General features: G+C 36.7%; 1 protein-coding gene across 10 annotated transcripts in view; it reads left to right on the top strand.

Moving 5' to 3' along the window:
• Positions 1-19,923, top strand: part of OTUD7A (OTU deubiquitinase 7A) — a 181,465-nt gene that overhangs the window by 66,126 nt on the left and 95,416 nt on the right. For all 10 annotated transcript variants that reach the window (XM_076348353.1, XM_076348354.1, XM_076348359.1 and 7 more), the window contains 2 exons: positions 5,861-5,933; positions 6,540-6,645. The gene's annotated coding sequence lies outside the window, so the exon portion shown is untranslated. The remainder of the gene's footprint in view (positions 1-5,860; positions 5,934-6,539; positions 6,646-19,923) is intronic.

Here is a 19,923-nt window from a genome sequence, read left to right as displayed (position 1 = left end):
TCTAATATGAAAGTTTTCAAACCACAAAAAAGGAGAATCCACAGGTAAAAGGCAGTTACTGTTAGCATTGTTTAAAGATGATATGTATTGATTGATCTTCCCCTGAGATTTTTGTTTGTTTGCTTAGTAACAGAGTTCACAGTATTTAAAGGATGTTTGTAGGTGAAGCTCATGGAAAACTTTCTCTGACCTCACTGAAGTTAATATTTCTTCCTGTGTGTTCCAAAAGATCTCAGAAACACACTGTCATGTTGGTGACTAGTTGTTTGCTTTTGTGTGAAAAGTCTAATGATATCAGTAAAACTAATCGTGGAAGTAGATTTGTATGGGTTTAAACTCTTCTAAATTCAGAACAAAATAAATGAAAACGTTATTTTAAAAGTAACCTTCTCATATGTTAAGCCAAATAATAATTATTTTGAAACCTACCTCGATGCACTTGCTGACTTTGTATTATTCACAAAGAAAATTGTACTTTAATATTTTATGTTAGTACTGATGGTGATGTGAGAGAGAAAAGAAACCTTAGAATTGGAATTTAATGTTTGTGATTTAGGGTACAGTACAATTCTTGAGAGTTCGTAAGAAAAAAGTGAATTCACATGCTAACAAAAAGCCAGGACACACCATACTAAATATTCTTTACAAGATTCATATTTTAGTTTACAGATAATCTTTATTTGATCATTGTATGTGGTTTTGTTTCAATTTTCTGACTGTATAAGGGGAAAAAAGCATTTTTCAGAAAGTAATGTGGAAGTCCTATAACTGGTTTACATAGGGAAGAATAATTAAGATTTGAATTACATGTCTCAGGATTCTTGTATGTGTGGAAATGTGACATCATTTTTATTCCCTGAAATGTATTCCTTTAATGAAAGTAAGGCTCCAGAATGAGCTTGTATTGAGCTAATAGGTGAAATCAGACAACTTTGTATTTAAAAACCAAAATCAAAACCATTTTCTTCATAAAGTTAAACAGAAGTGGTATGAGTTTATCAGGCTAAGCACTTTTAAGTATAAAATGTAACCCTTTTTTCCAAGGTATTTTCCCAGTATTGGAGTTCCTCTGGTTCCTATTTCTTAAGATGTTTTAGTGCAAGTGTATAGATAGTTATGTAGTCAAGATCTACTTCTGGAGTTCAATTTAGATCCGTACCATTTTTAACTTGCAAAAAACCCCTTAGAACCCATTTAACTGAGAGTTTTGAGCTTTCAATGGCTAGGAAAAAAAGAGCTACTTATTTGATGGCATTTTAAAAAAATGAATACGTACAATAAAGTGTAGGTGGTCACAGTATTGGGGAGATAAAAACAAGTTTTATGATCTTGTATTTCTCAGTCCTGTTTACAGAGACTTAAGAAGAGTAGCTGGCTGCATTTCTGACAGCACAGAAGAGTCAGATTAATTTAATGGTGTGTATCTAGACAGTCAAATAATTTTAGTCTTTCTTACTCTTGGTAAAATGTTCCTTGGCTATTGAAGAAAAAGAAGATGTTCCAATCCACTTTTGTTACCCCAGTTTTCTAGGACAGGTAGGATTGGTGTTATTTCCACATATTTTTATTTGTGAGATTGCTAAGAAATGTGCAGACATGTATTTGGAAATTTCTTTGAAACACAAGCTGTGTACAACGTGCAGCAAAAGCCCTCAGACCTAAGCTCCAACCCAGCTTACTTTTATACTGTTAAAGTCTGGTTTAAAACTGATTTTCCAGCTGTCACCACATCAGAAGGTACCTGTCTGCTCCCCAGGGCCAGCAGGGCGCCAGCACTGTGGAGCAGGCTTCAGCCCTTCCCTCAGCACAATTGCAGCGGGCCGACCTGTAACTCGCTCAATTGCAGTACACTGAAGCTGTGGATCTACAAAAGAGGAGAGCTAATCTGAAAGGTCACTGGCACTGAAGAAAAGAGATTCTTTACCCCACTTGCTTCACGTTGCCTACTTTGTACTGGCTATGGTGTTTTTGCAGACCCTTCTGTGAGCAGATTCAATCCAGCACAAAATTCTTCCAGACGTAAAAAGAAGCAGGGTTTTTTTTGTTGGCTGAGTGAGTCGAAGCGGCCCACAGACCACTTAGACGAGTATCAGAGCAAATGAAAAGGAGCAAATGGCACCAAGTGGCCCAAACCAGTACCTCAGAGAAGGAAGAGGAATCTACCTTTTAAAGCTACTAGCTTTTGGCATCATCTTTGAGTCAGTACAGACTGGTTTTGCTGGGAAAATAGTGTAAAGCAGATATGTGGAGATTGGGGATAAGATCCATTGTTTGTTCAGTTCAGATTTTAGCTATTTTATTTCAGAAGATGGATGTAGATAACTGATAAACTTGAGAGTTTAGACTTGGTAGCTTTCTAGCATGGGCCTGGAAAAGCGTCTGTGCTTTATGTGATAAAGAAGTATGTGCTGTATCTAAGGTCTTTAATTAAAAAGAGAATTTTCCATTGTAAAAAGGTGTCTTTCGCTTTTGACCAGTCAAACAATTACTGTATTTTCTGTGACTTCATGCTGTTACTACAGATGCTAAAAGTCAGCAGCAATAAACATAACCAAGAGGTTTTTCATGTCTTAAATTAGAGCTCTGGACAAAAAGACTGCTGCCCCAAAGTGACACACGCTACTGAGAGCTAAAGGGAACGTACAGAAAACTTTCCAAGATCTTGGTGATAGTTTTTCTGTCAGTGTTCAAATACAATAGCTTTTGCAAAAACTACTTTAGTACCTAATCGTGACAAAACCTGAGGTCTGCCATAAACCTCAAACATGGGCACTTCCAGTATACCTGTACTGACCCCTTACAGCCTTTCAAGATGGAACTGATCAGAATAAAATTGTTCACAAAGGTCCTTGTTTGCATTTTGAAGTTTGAAATCTTCAGTATGTATGTTTCTTTGGGCTAAGGAAAAAACACATGTAACTATCATCTGCATGACTGGAAGTGTCTGTATTTTATTTTCAGAGATAGAATTATAAATCTGAGCTTAAACAGTAATATAATCAATATATTGATAATATGTATCACATAATCAAATGTGAGAACATACAGTACTTATTAGAGTGTAATCATATCAAGGTTTTACTGCACCAAAACCTTCATGAATCATTAGTGAGAGATTGTCACATTTTGGTTATGCCATAAACAAGACACAGATTGAATTTTGAAAGCATTAATTACCATTGTAGGAACTTACTGGAAATGTTTGGTGTTCTTTCCATAAAAACTTTCTTGTGATTGTTTTAGTTTGAATCGAGTGTCATTTGTTTTTCTTGCATTATGTATGAATCATTTTGACAGACTCATCAAATAACTGTATATAGAATTGAATACTGAGGGCAAATTAATTGCTTGTATTGGCAATTAGAATTTCATTTAAATCTGAAGTTCAGAGTCATAGGTAGCTATGGCTTTTACTATGGCCTCTGCATTGAAAGACAAGTTTTGTGTCTCCTTGACCATCGCTTGTGCTGTTGCGTGAATTTCACCCAATTAAGATGAGACCAGTATACTTCCTCTCATTCTCCTAACGTCTGTTTTATTATCCAGTGGATGCATGCAAGTGTCCAGGGATGGTTTTAGCAGGAGGCAGAGAAACCAGGAGATACTCTTTTCTGCAGTCTCTTATGTATTCCTTTTTTTACTTCACATTTTTGCTATCCAGAGAGCGCTTTGTTCTGGCTATTTTTGAACTTCTGCAATTAAACCAGCTGTTTTTAATGGCACTTCAGAGAAACAAATGGGCACTTTGATGGACAGTGATACTCTGAGTAGTTCTTCCATGTGTGCTGTTTCTAGAAGTGTTAATTGAGTTTTGTGAGTGTCAAGCGGTTCAGCAGGATGTGAGGGCATCAGAACAGCGCAACAGGCTTGGACTCTCTTTGTTTCCACCAACAGCATTACTGATGCACCACTTGTTCTCAATGATTTGTGTGTGTGACTGTAATGTGTGTTGTGAAAGAAATGTTGCTGGTGGAAAGGAATCGGACGAACTCAAATATCTTGAGCACCATTCTTCAGCTACGAGAATTTTAGCGTAATTATGTGTACTTGTACAATCTGCACATAACAATAGAAACACTACAGTGAAATTGAAGTGAAGTTGGGTAATGTTTCAATCTAGAAGTCTGAAATAAAGACCTCAGCAAGAGTGAAAAAAAGTATCTGGGCAATCTCTTAAAAACCTATCTTAATTTGGCATTTTGGATTGTTTCTTATAATGCTGGGAATCAAAGGTGTGATATCTTTAGTCAAAAATGTAAGTACAATTTTGTCTATGGACTTCAGTAGACATTTGTAAAAAAGTGCATGTAAGCTCCCGACTGCATGGAGTTGCATGTTCATTTTCCACACCTTAAATATGTTATTTTTGTGACCACCACCACTTCCAAATACTCTTGTGTATTAATACGGAGGATATTTAGTTCCTTCTGGTCAGGTTACCATAGCTGTTTTCCCATTTCAGTGGAATTTCACAGAAAAGTGAACTTAGTGTTCTAGGTGGCTGACACGAGCTAACCAGGTGAAAATTAAACTGAACCTGAAAAGCAGGCAGTGTCTTACAGCTTTAAAAATGACCAGTGAAGGTGTGTTATATTGAAATAAATTTGTGCGACAATATATACTAGGAAAAATATAGCTGAGAGAGTAGAAAAGGAAAACAGAAAAAAGAGCTTGTTAGTCTGTCTTTTTATAAAACAAATATATTTAAGAAATATGTGGATTTGCTTACATAAATATACAAGTAAATATAAATATATTTTAACTAGGAGGAACAAAAAATTCAAAGAATTGGGAGAAAGCAAGTATAAGAATAATAGCCATAAAAATATTACAAGATATAATGTTTTAAGACTTTGATTAATGGTACTTAGACTAATAGAGAAGCAGACTTTAGTCAGGGTCAGAAAGAGTGATATTTGGGCAGAGTATCACTGAACAGGCTTTAAAAGAAGAGTATGTGCTGATCGTTTTTGCTCTCTTAACAGATAAACCAGGTAAAAAGCTAGATGTAAAAAACTACAACATGCTCACATATCCAGTCAGGAAGCAAAACATTATCATATAGCTCTTTAAACCACTCAGGTCTATGCTTCATGGTTAATTTAATTAATATTGAGTATTCCTTTAGATCAACCTGCAATGCTTTGTTGTTGTTGTGTTTGGGGGTTTTTGTTTGTTTTTTTAAATCATATGAATTTTTTTTAACAAAATCGGTAAACTTCAATCTGCAGATGAATGTTTCATGAGTAGCAAGGGACTAAATATACTGGATCAGCTGGAATAATTTACTCAGTTCTGTCATTGACATGGAATGTACAGTCAAACTGGTGGAAAACCAGCCCTCTAAACTGGATTTTGAGGTATATGGCCTTTGTTTCTCTGAACCAAACAGTAAGGGGGCTGCATTCCTAAGAAGCTGTCATCTGATGTACATACATGGCAAAGCAATCTCAATCTTAAGGCATACCGTTTGGGTTTATCAAGTTACCTTTTAGAGTCCTTATGTCTAGGTTAATGTGTGCCAATGGTCAGACAATGTTTCCCTCCAGAAAGCTTCCTTTCTGTTTCTCTGTTTGATAATGAATGTTTCTTTTGTTTAATCTGATTTGAATTAGTCTCTGACTGAAGTTCTTGATGGAAAAGCTATTGTGATCTCAACAGTGAGATACTGAAGTGCTTATAACAATCTTGGGAATGGTCAAAGCTGAAAGAAAGGAAGAAATTCGTTTTCCATAATAGTGCTGCAGATTAAGATTCCAGGGTCAGGGTGTGTAGTGGGAATGATAAATGCATGCAGAACAGTACTTTACAGTGTCACTTTTGAGTAAAACATGTTCTGGTCTTCTCTCCATTCTCACAGGCACATGATACTGCAGAGCTTTAAAATCAGAAGTAAAATCAGCTGGACAGTTGCCTCCTGCCTTCCTAAATAGGTAAATATATTAGAAACAGGGGCCTACTTATCTCATTCCTGTAAGTAGCTATAAACATCCCCTCCACCCCCCAAATTAGCATCTATCATTTAGTTGTTTTGAAATGCTGAGCCATAAGGGCCTTGCAAAGAAAACAAGAATTTAATTTGTTTTCTCGTTGACAACAATTAAGTGTAGCCAACCAAAGAAACCAACTAAAATTATTAACAAGCTAACAGCACGCCTATTGCCTGTGGCAACGTAGAGCTGATGGATGATGCAGTGTTATTCATTAAACGAATCTTTATCTGTGCTTCCTAAAGCTTGGATGCTAAGTAAGTTCCTAAACCCATCCATATCATCGCCATGTTAAACTGCTGCAGCAGTTGATCTGTCACTGCAGAAGCTCTGTTTTGGGCTTAGTTCTTTGCTTTTGTATTTCTTAACAGTTCATTCTGTAATAACATGGTGCAAACCATTGCGAGACTTAAATGGAAGATCCCCATAGTAATAACCTTGGTAAGGACAGTGAACTGAACAATACCTTTGCTAAATAAGTGGGGTTTAGCTGATTCTCTGCTGTTGTAAATTGCCGTTTACTTGCTGACTTCTCTGTCCTTTTTCTAGGGAGAAAGTGGGTTTACTGGTGTGGATGCCTGCCTCATTTTCTTCACCAAAATGAGATAGGGCATGCAGAATAGAAGGGAGATTTTTGCAAGTAGAACCTACCATGGTGAGTTGGATTTTGTCCCTGCTTCTGCTACAGAATTTCTCAGTGATGCTAAATACATTGCTTAAACCAAACTTTTCACACAAGTGTTTCTCCTTCTCTGGAAGTATGTTACGTGTAACACTTCCTTGGCAGCAGTGCTGGACTGAGAAGTTCTTCCCTACTGCTTTTTCCTCCCCTGCCACATTGAGTCCACAGAACTGCTTAAGGGGACCTTCAATAAATTAAAGCAACAAACTAAATGGAGCTGAAAATAATTAATTTCTACCATGTACACGAGAAAAGTATGAGAAACTGTGATCTGTATTCTTGATTTGACACCACAGGGTCTGTCTTGAACATTATGCTGAAAATTAAGTACATGGGAACTAGATTTTTAATTTTGAGTTGCTATATACCCACTAAAATTGTAATAGAGTGCAGGGACTCAAAATTAATAATGCTTTTTAAACTAATCTGTCTTCCTTGGCTCCACTTTTAAAATAGTATAGTGATTGCACACCTTACAGGCACATTCTTAACTAAGCTGATTAATGTTTTGTGAGACGTGTGTACTGAACAGATGAGCACGGAAGGAAAGAAAAAAAAACCTGAACCTCCCTCTTCAAGATGTTCCAAAGGTTACAGTAAATCAAATTCCTGGGGCCACACTTGCATGGCCGTGTTCAACTGAACATTTGAAAAACTGCTGATTAAGTGAGCCCTGTCGATTCTGCAAAATGTTTAAAAGCAAGGATCTTGAATGAAAAAAACAGATTGAGAGTATAATTAAAGATTGTGTTATAATGCTTACGCACAAGAGAACTGAATGAAAATTCTGCATTCTTGCGTTTACTAAATTTGACCCACAGGGAGCTATGGCCAGAATATTCTAGCACCTTTGCCTGTGCGTACCACTGGGGGAACCATGGCCTTGAGGCCATGCAGTGTTCAAATTTTAAATCTGTCTACTTTTTTTGCTAGAATGAACAAGGTGTTATAATAGCCTTGTATAGATACAGAAGACTTCTGTGCATATTTGTGACTGTGGAAGCTCTTAACTTTTTTTTTTGTGATCTGTTGTTATTATATTTGACATGCATGAAGTGTGCTATAACATTTTCATAAAGAGCAGCAGTAATGCTACTGCGAGATTCTCCCCCCCTCCCCCCCCCAAGGTGTTGGAGGCTGGGTCTTGTTTTTTTCACTGCTATGAATCCTAATAATTTTTTGATCATAAAATGAAAGTTCAGTGCTTAAGGATGTCAGGATAACAAAATACCTAGTAGAGATTGATTTTTCCATTACTGCAAATGTGTGTTTCCTGTCGTTGTTCATTGTGATTGTAAAGGAGTCCTAACAGAACTTCTAACAGTCCATAACACTGCAGCGTGGAAAATGTATCTGCCTTGGTGTCTTCATTTAATGGATTTAATTTGTTTCTGATTTTGAAGCTTAACCTTGGGTTTGAAATTCACTGTAAACATCATTTTCAACAGCAGTGGGGACTAATGAAGCCTATGGTTTGCTATAGGTGCATTGCTTTTGTCCCCACTCCTCATGGCAATAATTCTCTCACTCTCTCATGGCTTCCTTTCTTTGTTGCCTTCATTTCTTCAGGTTTTCCTAGACTCCCACTTCTTTGTTATCCCAGTTCTCACACGTGTCCTCTCAGTGCCTTGTAAGGATGTACCAGATCAAGCTTCTGGGCAGAGGCTTCCCACATATTGCACACAGAGATAGGCCTGAGCATTTGTGCATCTACAAATATGACAGTTTTGAGTTAATTCACAATTAATTTAAACAAAAGCAAATACGATATCTTCCTTTTGTTATTATTGTAAATTCTAGGAATGATTCCTGGAACTGTAAGAGAAATTCTTCTTGACCTTTATCAGTGTGAAATTTGATAACTTTGTCATGACCAACTTCCATGAAACATGTCAACTTTCTCTATAGTAGTCTATAGCACCTTGTAAGATGATTCAGTACTTATGACCTACTAATTGTATTGGATCCATTGCGAAACCAAACCTATCCAGTATTTGCGAGCTATATCAGCTTCACAGAAGGTGTTTGTATAAACAATGATTTGACTATATTTTTAACCATGTATTCCTTGAGCTGGAGCAATGAGGAAAGCCTTATTTAATATTAAGTGGACTCAAGCATTCTTCCTGCTCTAGTGTAAGCACCTAAATCAGATGAAAGTTATGAAATACATGAGGTGGTTTAGAAGTGGTTAGAATTGGGCCTGGAGTGTTAGAAAGAGAAATAAATTTTAAACGTATCTAAATGTTTTCATTCATGAACTGGTTAGTTGTGATGAGCATCTAGAAAGCTTCTGGGAATATTATGGAAATGTGATGCTGTTCTGAAAACAAGGAAACGCATTGCTGAGCAGAAGAGGGGGAGTGCCAAATCTACGAAAAGGTGTGCAGTTCAATTTTTGTAGGAGGCAAGTGTTAGGAAGCCACTCAGAGGAATAATGCTTGTTACCCCGGTATCTCTGATGACCAGCTGGTTATAAGGCCAGTCTGCAGAACCTCCTCCAAGAATTGCATGGATTTGTGATGGTCTGTCTGACTGTGATCAAGGTGTGGCTGGGTGTTAATGCCCTTCAGAATGGCTTTAATAAGTGCTATGCAGATTGTTGCATGAATACTTTATTTGTGATGTTAGATATAGATATAGAAAGTATCAGGAGAGGAGGGTTTTAGCTCGCTCCAGTGTCAGGAACAGGATTTGGAAGATCAGACAGAACTTAAAGCTCTTTCTAATTAGGACTCTTAGCTTTAAAGTAGACGTACTTAAATTTCTTTTAGGTGTCTTGATTCACGCTGTACCTTACTGAGAGTTTTTAATAACTATTTATTCTATATCAGTCAGTATTGAAACTTCAGCCCTATAGATGTCAGGGAATTCAACAATGTTTCTCATGGTTAAATTCATAGCATCTGTTTTCCAGTTTGCTTTACAGAAGGGCCTTTTCATTATTGGATAATAAAGAGATATGAACCTAGCCACTTGCAGGCTATGAAAAAATAAATCTTTCTATCGGATTATTTCTATTTTTATTTTTTTATTATTCAGGATTACATGAGCATATATCATGAGATAAGTTGACCATGAGGAATGGATGAGTGGGGGGGAGGCAGAGCTCAAAAATATCAAGACAGCGCTTCTAGCAAAACTTAGGGAACATAGTGGCAGGTTCATGGTATTTCAAGTAGAAAGGAATCAGAAAAAAAAAAAAAAGTGAAATTCAAACAGAAGAAACCTCTAAGCTAGCTAACTCTAATTTCATCTTCTCTTGCCTCAAAAGAATTATTTTTAATACTTTTGATATTTCCCAATCTGTTCTAAATATAAGAAATTTGTGTAGCAAAGGTGATGAATAGTCATCATTGATCATAGTTTAGGGCAGACTGTTGGGTGGCAAATTGTACTGTCTTCTTGCAGATGCTCGTTTTAGCTGCCTTTGAAATGGTGTATTTTTCTGCTAAACTTTTCTGTTTAAATTGGAGAGTGTGCTTTTAAAACCTGAGCCATAACCTTTTTCCACTACTGGCATTAGTCTTCAACAGAACAATTGTCAGTAGCAGAGTTCTGAGCTTTCATAAACATTGTACTGACAAACCTTAAAACAGATTTTGAAAATGAGATGATTGGAAAAATGTCATTAACTTGCACATAGTGTGAAGCTTGGAAAAAATCAGAAAACAAAATGGAAAACATGGATTTTGTTTGGGTTAAAAAAACCCAAACAAACAGTCTCTCAATTCCAGACATTAAAAAGTAAAGCCTGCACAGTTCTTTGCTAATGTATTTATCAAGTTACGCTATTGCAATTTCAAGGGAAACTCTTACAGAACTCAGTAAACCATGAGTAAAGTTATTAAAGAAAACATTTTATTTCTTCTTGACTTGCTTACATTTTGGTCATCTTAACTGTCATCAAACTTTGGGGAGGAATAGCAGGAATTTGAATCAACGTTTCAATTGGATTAAATATTTTTGAACAAAGGATGGAGATTCCTCAGTATTTTGTTATTTTGAAATATTTACAATATCTCAATTATGAAATTAGTCCAGCAATATGTCTGGGGTAAAGAAAAAATATTTAAGTAATCAAATAACAAACTATACTACTTGCAGGTATGCTTCTCTTTTGTAGAACAGAGTGCTGGAAAGACGTACTTTCTTTTTGTTTCCTTATAAGTCCTTTTGTAACTCATTTGAAATGAGAGAAACATTGATTTTTTCAAATTCATTGCAAAGCAATGATAAATACATTTGTGTTTAAAAAAAAATAAAGGTCGGGGGGCTCTGTTTTGATGACAGAAGAGCAATGGCACAAAAGAACATTGTCTTACAGCATGGAGTTCTGAAATAAGAACAAGCTAGGTGGTAGCAAGAAAATGCACATATTACAAGAAAAAAAGGAGTACTTTTGAGCTAACCTGTTTATCCAATAACAACAGCCAATGCAAATGCTTGAAGTGATCTCAACTGTAAAATGTCTCTCAAAGAGGTGAAAAAGGTATCCTTGACCAATACTGCTTTCCTTTTTCTGTCTTAAGTATAACAGCTGGACGGACTGTTGGTGCATTCTGCTGTTAGTGTTGTGCTCTCTTGTGCTTTAGCATATATGGTCTTGTTTTTCTGTTCCACTGTTTTATGAAGTCAACAGGCAGTCATTCAGGAAGAGCTGGATTTCTACATCTGACAGTTGTGAAGTCTGTTGAACATACAGTATTGATCTGGGGACCTGAAATTATTTTTTCAGTTCTTCTGTTTTCTTTCCTTGTTGAGTTGTAATTATCCGAATATTATCTGATACAGTTTCAAGAGAAAATTTTCTTCAGTACTTTCAGGGGATGGAGCAAGAAGATAAATATAAGATGATATAAGAAGATAAATAGAAGATGGCGGCAAACTTTTTAGCAGGGCCTGTTGCGACAGGACAAGGGGGAATGGCTTTAAACTAAAGGGCGGTAGATTCAGACTAGATATAAGGAAGACATTTTTGACGCTGAGGGTGGTGAGACACTGGCCCAGGTTGCCCAGAGAGGTGGTGGATGCCCCATCCCTGGAAACATTCCAGGTCGGGTTGGACGGGGCTCTGAGCAACCTGCTCTAGTTGAAGATGTCCCTGCCCACGGCAGGGGAGTTGGACTAGATGACCTTTAGAGGTCCCTTCCAACCCAAACTAGTCAGTGATTCTCTATAGACGTGGGTGACAGTTCCAAACTAAAGAGTGTTCTTTCTGTCCACACAGATTCTGAGTAATAAGATTTTCATACAGTCTAGAAAAAGAGAGATGACAAAAATATTTCCTTACAAGCAAACCTTCACACCGAATACATGTAAACAGACTGGATTGTGTGTGGATGAAGTCAAGCAAAGAAGCAAAGTTAGAATTCACAAATCTTTCTTTCCTACTTTTAAGCCTGAATTGTGTCCAGATCCTGGTCTTTTTTTTGTCTCTGACTACCAAAGGTCTCTCCTTGAATATAAACAGATTCTTTGTCTGTCTCTCCCTTTCAGAAGTGGGACTTGATGTACCAAACTATCTTAAGGCTCCTGAGCTATTGCTGAGCTCATCAGTTCTCTCTATAGCTGATGCACAAATTTTTTCAGAACTCCACCCTCCTCTGTGGGAAGTGGTTTTTTAACTTGTTGAGGATTAAGAATGAGATTAGTAAAACCTTTGGGATTCTTGCTGAGAATTTTGTAAGTATCCAGTTTGATCATGGAGAAAAAGCTGTATCCAAGTGTTGCATATAGAATGTTTTGTCTGGAACCATTGTCACTTCAGAAGTCCTTGTGAGTTTGGACACTGCACTCAGCATCCTCAAGTCCCTGTCATTCTACTCGGGTGTCAGACTAATTTTGTTTGTCCTTGCCAGATCACCAGCACTGAACAGATTACTTTGCTCTGTTCTGCTGGGGCAAAGTCAATCCATGTTAATGGCTTCTTTAATCTTTTAAAAGTGATTATTTTATTTGGGGCAGTGACTCCAGCCAATTCCAGTCTCTTGCTAGTGATAGTGGTCAGAAATAAGCAGTGCCTGCATAAGACAAGTTAGAATCTAATCTTTCAACATTTTGTGTCTAACTTAACTGAAAAAAATTCTAAACTTGGTTCTCAGGAGTCTTAACATTGCATGGCTCATATGGTTTACCTTCTCCAACCTTGATTTCGGGTAATACTGCTTAGCACTTTATATGCTATAAGCTGTTATGTATCTAATCTAAACCAAATCTACCTGATGTGTCTCATCTATGCACCTGCAGTATCTAATTCTATAGTATACTTCTGTTAGATTTTGCTTTTCAAGGACTAGAAGAGTAGGAAATTAGAGTAGACTAGGGAACCTGCAGATCTGAAGAAAAAGGATTAAATTAAATTATCTTCTTCCACTTTACATTGCCATTCTAAAAATCTTTTGACAGCAAAATTAACTTCTAAGCATTTAGTCATTTGTTGCAAAAACAGATCCTTCTTGGATATTCCTTTTATCAACTTTACAGGACTTATTTCTCTGTGTTCCCTGATGCACGACTTGGAAAAGAAAACCCTGGCTTATATGGCTAAAGCTTAAAGTCATAGATGCTGCTGTGTTGCTGTCTTGAAACTGTAGCTTGTGCTGTGTAAGCCCTTCAGTTCCTGCTAAGCTCAATGTCTACTTTGACCAAGGGGGTTTTCTGAGTTGTAAATAAGCCCAAGTGTCTCTCACCCTCCCCCCCAATGCCTGCTCTGGGCTCATCTTCTGCAAAGAATTCTGATAACTTCTTCACATCTTCATCAGACGTCTGTTGTCTCCCACAGGGCTGGTGATGGTATCACCCAAAACATAACAAACTACCGCTTACAAGTTTTTAGGAAACTGCTGCCTTTGGGATGTAAGCAATGTCTCAGAACTTTGCAGTAATGAGGAGGTGGTTATTAATGGAAAACAAATCTCACTTTTAATTTTCTGAAGCAGTTAATATAACTTGTAGTCAGAGGGATATGACAGATGTTACTCCATTTTATTTTATTATGTGTCATCTTGGCTATTGCTGTGGTAGTATTTTTACAGAAGTATGTTGGCTTATTGTAGAGCAGTGGCATTTGGGTTTGCAGATAACTGGGACACATTACCTGTCACTACAGGCAGCTTACTCTTTAATTCATCATTTGGCAGTTACTGTTAATTTTAGACTAATTTAAGACTATGGACCATTTGATTGCAGTCTATTTGAATTTCAATATTGAATTTGTCTCAGGAATCCTCATTAAGATACAATTAATAAAGACTAACTGCTGTATTAGGGTACTTGGGGTGCTCTGCGTAACGTGGGTGGAAATAGAAGTGTGTTTTAATTACAGGCAATGCTCCATCATTTTGAGATTTAATTGCTGGTTGGATTGGTTATTTTAATAACTGTCTATTATGAGACAATTCTGTTACATAATAACGACAATATTGTTGTTTTATGAGGTACATATTGTCAGTGAGCGCAAACATGTAGCTTTGCTTTTTCAAATGTAGAAAACAAACATTCTAGTTCATGCTCTTTACCTCTGGTAAAGAAACCTTTACAGGTTTCATTACTTATTTTATCAGTGTGAACTAGACTAATTTACTTAGTCCTCATGAAATCAAAATACTTTTGCTAATTACCAGAAGCAGAGTAAAATACTTCTAAGCCCTTTTCCATAGTGAGAAATTAGATTCATCCTCTTTTGTACAAACTGTATAAATCACATTTTTCACCACTGAAAGAAGCCACTTCTGTAAGGCAGTAGCTTCACACAGCTTTTCAGGCCAGTGCATCCAAACAAAAATTCATGTCTTAGTCCATTCTGTCCAAGGTAGGTTCTCATGGAATTCCAGGAAATTTTTATTTGTCTTGAAGATTCCTTTTTTGCAGTAAAGCTGTGTTTTTCCAAGGTAGGTAGTTCTAGACCTGGATGAAAAGAATTAAATGTATACTCTGTGTGTATATATATACTCTGTAATAAATTTTTAGCATTGCAGAACCAAACTATAGCCCAACCTAAGTTCATTCAGATTCACATACTTATAAGTAAATTAATGTAGTTTTGAATTACTCCTCTTGCAAAGACAGAAAGAATTTCATTAAAATGAGACAACAACTATCCATACCTGATCTCTCAGTTTTATTAATGTGTGTAAGGGCAGAGAGCATATGGATGGAGAAGTTGGTACTGTTTGTATAGCTAAAAAAAGGAGCCAGTTGATATGTTAATAGAGAAGACAGGGAGTAACTCCTTTCCAAGTAAATCATCTCCTCTCACATTTCTTCTTGAATTACCTCCATATATTTCAGGCATGAAAAGCTGATGCTGTTGGTTTCACATGGATGTTAAAAATCTTTGGAAACTTTATCCAGAGAGAGTAAAATCCTTTTGAGTACCTAAAGTAAGTTTCAGTGTAAATTTGACCAGTAAGAGTCTAAAAAATCTCTTCATGGAGCAGTTAGTTTTTTACAGAAGACTAGAGTATCTTTAACACTCTTAGAAGCTGAAATGACATTTCAAATAGGTTTCAAGAACAAAAAGGGTCAAACACACTGTAGTTAAGTTCCAGACACTTATGTCCTGGTCACGTTTTGCTAAACTTGGAACTGAGTCAACATCCTTTGCAAAATGTGTACTGCATGTAATTATGTTCCATATATTGTTTCACTGGAGGCTATGAGATTTGGCTGTTTCATTTGTGTTAAGTTATTTATTGTTGCTGTATCATTATGAATTGTGCACTGGTGGTGTAATAAGCTGACAAATGTCTTATTTGTCTTATTAAACAGGCAGGGATTAAAAGGATGTCTTATATCTTGATTGAAAAGTTGCAGAAGTGAGGTATTTTATTTTGTGAGGGAATGATCTTTCCCTTTATGCAGAAATTAAGAAAGATTTGCACTCTTTTCAGTGATTGTTGTTAAGAGAGATTTTAATACATACAAAGAAATAATTTCAATAACTTTTTTTTGTTGGTTCTGAAAGCATCTGCTGAATTGCTCGATACTATGATGGAACGAGACAATCTGTTAAATACACTTCTGATTCTTGTGACAATTAAAGCATCATCAAGGGGAGATGCCACCCACAGAGGAAGCCAGTTGTCTCTTCTCTGTATCTCTTACTTGGTGGAGCCATACTAGTCACTACACCTGGTTATCAAGAACAGCTTTTGTAGTAGGAAATGACAGGACCTTAAAAATACTAAGGGATGCTTGTGTGTTCTTGAATGCCATCTGACTTATCTACAATTCTTCTTGTGAAACAGGGATAGTCTGTAAGTTGCTGAGGTTGAAACCACTCGTGAGAGCAGTAAAAATAAAGTAGATGACTGTCCAGTTACTTTATCTGTTGTATCAAATCTTTTGCTGTATAGGAAGGACAAGCACTGGGGGAATTCCCAGTGTGCCTCTAAAAATAATACAAAAATATGTCTTATTCATTAGAAAGAAATAAGAAAAGGGCATAACACATTCTAGTATTTATGCAGATGACTTTTATTTGAAAGCTGGAGCTAAGCAGAGCTGCTTCTTCCTAAAAGTTCAGTTTCTAAAAGCCCAGCAATTAAAAAAAGGGATTATAAGTGATTAAATCAGTTTGGTAAACAGTGTTATAGTGAAAACTGAGATGCACTGTGCCTGTTAATTTCTAGGCCATGTTCTTGGACCAGTGAGACAAAATCTCCAATTTCTCTTGCAGTTACTGATAAATAACAGCCAGCTGCTTCAAAGAAAGAAAAGTGATAAAATAACTTCTGCTGCACGGGAAGAAAAAAGATACTGTTCAGTATAAGGAAACACTAATATTTGTATATTTAGTATTTAATTGTTGGTATGGATATTTAAATACTACACTACCATTTCTTGTAATGTCTGAATTCATCCAACATGTGGAAAAATAGATTGCAATTTTTAAGTAATATATGTAACAGAGTATTTAGATGATGTGACTTTAACCATCTTCCTGGAATTAAGAACCTAGACTCCCAAAATAGTTAATGGAGACTCCAAAGCGCAGCTAGAGCACCTTAGTAGAGCCTGTCTACATCTGTTAACTGTCCAGGGAGAACTTCAGATCTCCATTTGCAGATTGACTTGTTTGGCTAGGGGTTCTGAAATTCTTGCACTGTGGTTTTTTTTCCATCTCTTGGTAAGAAGAAAGGCGGATTAAATGGGTAAACCTTCAACTCTGCCGTTGGGATCTACAAATCAGGGTTATACTGAGCTGGAAATGAAGTTTTGAAATTAGATATCACTGGATAATGTCATGCTAGCAAACTCACAGGCATTCAGTCTTGAACTGATATCAAGTGTCATGAAAGGGGAGTGCATTTTTAGCCTGCTTTTCTGACAGTCTCTCTAATGAGACTTATGCCCATCCATTTGTGTATCATTCTTCTCAGTTCCCCTGAAACCATTGTACAATTTGAAAAATAGTTAAAATTGTCAAAGTTAATAAAATTCTTACAAAATTTGTGAAAGTCTGTGGCTGGTGGAGAAGAAAGACTGAAATTAGAACCGTATTGTTTTCTACACTGTTTGACAGCAGTTGTCTGGACAGTCTAGTGCATACATGGTTCTGGACTAACTCTGGGATGTGCTGGTGGCTGCAGAAATTTAGGGTATTAAAGGACAGAAATCGAAAGAAAATGAGGCTTCCTTCTTTCTGCTGCTCACAGAACAATTTCCTGCAAAGCTGATAGGATTTTCCAAATAACTTTTCTACATGTGGAAAGGATTTATTGATTCTGTGAATTCATAGATGTTAACTGTGCCTCAAAGCATGCTGGTATTTGTCTGTTGTTACTAACTAAAGGTAGACAGATGGGTCCAGACAAAACTGAAGAGATCGGCACCTGCAGTGTTGAGAGCTGCCTCCTGCTTCTGAAAAGCGTTGGAGCTATTTGTAAATCCAGAAGGTCACAGGACTGTATGTTGCTTATCATGCTTATGCTTGTTAGTGCAGCTTCTGGTGTGCTCTTATAATGAACTTTATTCCTAGCTTTCACAATCAAAATGCTGTTTTTCTTTTTGTAAGGCTTAGTGTCCTTGTGCAAGAATACTGGATATTTTTTCTTCACTGAAGCAATGCAGCAAATTGCAAATGATGTATAAAACTTAAGTATTTCTCTTCACTCTTCACTATTTCTCTTCAGAGTAAATAGTATATGTTGTCCTGTTTGATGTTATAGTCAACTTAGTCATGTCCAGGAGAAAGTTGCCAAGCCTAGAAGTGAGATCAAAAGCGCTATAAAAACTAAACCCCAGATTTCATCATTACGCCTCTACATACCGTGAGCAAGATAGCTGCAAAAGATTTTCAGTATTTTTTCAGACTGTTTGAAGTATAGATGCGGGAGAAGAAAAGCAACTGCAGTTCCTCCCTACTCTTCCTTACCCCCATTAGCACTCTTTAGAGTAATATATACTCTGCATTTTTCCTGCGTTCAGCCAAGGCAAGGTGAGTCTATTGACCTATCTGCAATCCTTTCACTATGAACTTCATTATTTCTTTTCCATGTTAGGAAGGCAAAGTGATATAATTCTAGTAGTTCAGGTCCTTTCCTCAGCCAGGTTCCTCCAGTAAGAAACGTAATACCCTTCAGCTATGCTAGTCCTTAACTTTTTGTCTCCATATGGAAAAAAAGGCCCTCGCTGAAGTCTTTGCTTCCACAGATGCATGTGTCTTCATCTCAGTAGTGTTTAATGGATAGATGAGTTCATGGAAAGAACAGAGAACAATGTGAGGAAATCTGTCACTTAGTAAATTCTTGTAGTAGTTTGGAAAAGGACTGATAGGTTCAGGAAGTCTTCCAAAGTCAGCTTTCAGTGGTGACACCGGCTGGGGTGACATTCTATAAAGTGTCTGACTTTCAAGAGGTAAAGTATTACGGGAAAATTTACTGCTTATCTGTAAGTAGCAATGGCAATTATAATATAAATTCTCTGAATGTCTTTCTGTTTGAGGGCATGCTACTCAGAGCTTTTAATTCTATCGTGAATTATAGAGAAAATACAGAGCCAGATTTTCAACCTCCTGCTGGAGGTTGTTTACATAATTTTAGGCCTTTTGGCTATGGCTTTACTTTAGGAGACTGGCAGTCTAATAAAGCAGATGTGGATTTGTATATGTGGACTAGATATTCAGTCACATAAGCTGTGTGAAAAGTCACAGGTCAGATTCAGGACTGTTTGAAGTTGCCCGAGAAGTTCTTTGCACCTAAATCTCTTTTGGATGAAATCTATTTGTGAAAGTGGTCTCTTTTCTTCCTTTTAATTAAAGCCTCTAGTCTTTAGAGATCATCATCATGGAAAACATTGATGTTATACATAAGAAAATAATAGCTGCTGTGTAGTTTGAGTTACATATATTACGTTGCACATAACCAGATCCATTTCTATATTAATTAAAACACAAATACTGGTGGCATGAGCTTAGTTCACATCCAATTTTAAATATTTGACTAGTTGATGGTAGTAACCTTCTTCTTTTCCTGACACTGCCACTTTGATGCTAGTGCTTGAAAAAACAAATTATTGTTCACTAGGTAAAGTTCAGCTTGTACCTTTTTACATTTTAAAGTATTATGAACTCCCCATAGATGGTTTGCTTTTCAGTGTCTACTGACTGCGGCTCCAAGAAATTAGCTCATTCTGTCTGTCATGAAATGGAGAATACAGCTGGTTAATTGACTGGTTCAGCAAACTGAAAAGCAAGAGGTTTTTCCAAAACATTTGTAAATAAGAGAAAAGCTGTCTCAGATAAGCCAATATTGCACGTATTCACTGTCTGGCAAACTGACTGATTTGGTGGAAAGTAAATGACATAAACAATAAACCCATAATTTTTCAAATAGCTTTCTGCAAAACTAAACAGGGAAACGAGAGTAACCCTGTTTCTCTGCTTCTTGCACTGTGGTTGGTCACTCCTTAAGCCACCATTTTTATCAGCTCATTTAGCTGCTTTTTTGCAGGTGATGGAAGAACATGGTTTCAAGCAAAATCTTTTTTTTTTCTTTTTTTTTTCCCCTTTTATGTGGTTTATAGTCTTGCCTGTTTGTTGAGCATCTGTCTTACCAAACACTACTGATCTGTTGTTGTGGGACCAACAAATAATAGATTTCCCTTCTCTTTCCCTCCCCTCCCCCCCCAGCCGTTTGTATTTCATATAACACCTAGCTGAAATTATAGATCATCATTGAAATCATTCGTGCTCCACCTCCACATCTTTTAATTTGAATCAAGAGTAACAGGATTCCTTCTTTCTTC

This window comes from Aptenodytes patagonicus, chromosome 10 (genome assembly GCF_965638725.1).
Source record: "Aptenodytes patagonicus chromosome 10, bAptPat1.pri.cur, whole genome shotgun sequence".
Taxonomy (NCBI): domain Eukaryota; kingdom Metazoa; phylum Chordata; class Aves; order Sphenisciformes; family Spheniscidae; genus Aptenodytes; species Aptenodytes patagonicus.
This window is presented reverse-complemented; position numbering and strand designations above follow the sequence as displayed.